The following is a 1912-nucleotide window of genomic DNA, read 5'->3' on the forward strand; positions in this document are numbered from 1 at the left end:
TCTCCATCACATGAAAACACAGTGAAAAGGTAGAGTTCCCAAACTGAACTGGGTCTGGCACAGCAAAATCAGACACTGACACTGAGATTTGCAGTGAGAGAAAGAAGGGTGTTATTTCATAATGTCAAGCAAGGAGAACAGGTAGCTAACACTAAAGACCTCAACTCCCCAATGGCTTACAAGCAAAGGTTTTTATTTTTATTTTTGTATTGTTTCAGGTAATTTGAGGGTACAAAGAATTAGGTTACAAAGTTATAAGCAAGGGTTTTTAAAGGCAGTGGTACTTTTCAGGAAAATAGAAGTTACAGGCAATAATTGTAAATCAAAATATAAGGTTATACATTGGTTTGGCCCCAGCAGGCAGGATATCTTGAAGGGAGTGTGTATCAGGCAGGGGGAGCTTAAGGATCATAAGTGGATTTAGAGATTTGTTGATTAGCAGTCAGTTAATGAAGCAAGACCTTATCCAAAGGCTTGAGGTCAGCAGAAAGGAATGTTAATGTTCGGTTTGTGGATGCGAGTTTGTCCAGGTCCATGAGAAGAAATTTAGACAAAGAACAGTGACTCAGATTTCACTCCTCAGTTCTCCCTTATCTGAGGTCTATGTGATAACATTTTACATCTGGTGGGGGTCCAGGTTTCTGAAAAACAATTCAAGAACACAAGTTAATGTGCTCACTTCAGCAACACATATAATAAAATTGGAATGATACAGAGAAGAATAGTACGGTCCTTGTGCAAGGATGACATGCAAATTCGTGAAGCATTCCATATATTCTTTTAAAAAGAATATAGGTTAAGATGTTATCTTTTATCTTCTATTGGGAACCAAAACACCTTGTGACTCTAACTTGCTTGTGATACTGTTGTTTTCTTTCTTTCCAGGTTGCTCATTTACTTCTCAAGGCTAGCTAGGGGTCTGGAATTTCACTTGAAGAGCGTTCTCCTTTATTACCATGGTTAGGGTATCTGGCAGGCCCCTAAGAGGGAATCCCTGCTACATCTTAACAGCTATGTGCAGGCCAGGGAGAGAGTGCCTGTGCGGGCAATGAATCCACTGGTATCCTGATCTTGTCCTTCTGACTTCAAATTCTGGTGAACAATTCTTATTATTTAAGCCACCCAGTCTATGGTAGCCTGCACTGACTAATACCCTCCTATCTATCTATCTATCTATCTATCTATCTATCTATCTATCTATCTATCTATCTATCTATCTATCTTCCCCCTTTCTTAAATAAAAGTGCCATATTATAAATATTATTCGGCTTGCTTGCTTCTTTTGCTTATTTCCTCCTCCCCATGTCAGTCTATAGGGACACTTCTCATTCTTAATTCAGCAGCACACTATTCCATTGTGTGTCTGAAACACAGTATATTTAACAAATTAGTCCTCTATACTTATGTAAACCTTATAGAGACAATTTCTTATGATTTTCTATCATTTGAGTTGCTTTCATAATCTTTTAAAGTAAATAATTCAAATAATCAAAAAGCCCCACTTTTTAAAAATAAAATCATAGACGTATACATTAATGCAATTATAGGGTACAATGTGCTGGTTTTATATGCAATTTGAAATATTTTCATCAAACTGGTTAACATAGCCTTCATGGCATTTTCTTAGTTATTGTGTTAAGACATTTATATTCTATACCTAGTAAATTTCACATGTACCCTTGTAAAATTCACCGTAGGTGTGGTCCCACCTATTACTCTCCCTTTACCTGTCCTCCCCCCTCCCCTCTCCTCCTCTTCCTCTCCCCTTTCCCCCTTTCCCCTTCTTCTTGGGCTATAATTGAGTTATAGCTTTCATAGTAAGACTGAGTACATTGGATACTTTTTCTTCCATTCTTGAGATACTTTGCTCAGAAGAATATGTTCCAGCTCCATCCATGTAAACATGTAAGAG

General features: G+C 37.7%; 1 non-coding gene across 1 annotated transcript; it reads left to right on the forward strand.

Annotated features, from left to right (window-relative positions):
- Nucleotides 1–671: 671 nt before the first annotated feature.
- LOC128590989 (U6 spliceosomal RNA) lies at nt 672–778 on the forward strand. Its single transcript, XR_008381445.1, has one exon. It is a non-coding gene; the product is annotated as a U6 spliceosomal RNA (small nuclear RNA).
- Nucleotides 779–1912: the final 1134 nt, after the last annotated feature.

This window comes from Nycticebus coucang, chromosome 7, assembly GCF_027406575.1.
Source record: "Nycticebus coucang isolate mNycCou1 chromosome 7, mNycCou1.pri, whole genome shotgun sequence".
Classification (NCBI taxonomy): domain Eukaryota; kingdom Metazoa; phylum Chordata; class Mammalia; order Primates; family Lorisidae; genus Nycticebus; species Nycticebus coucang.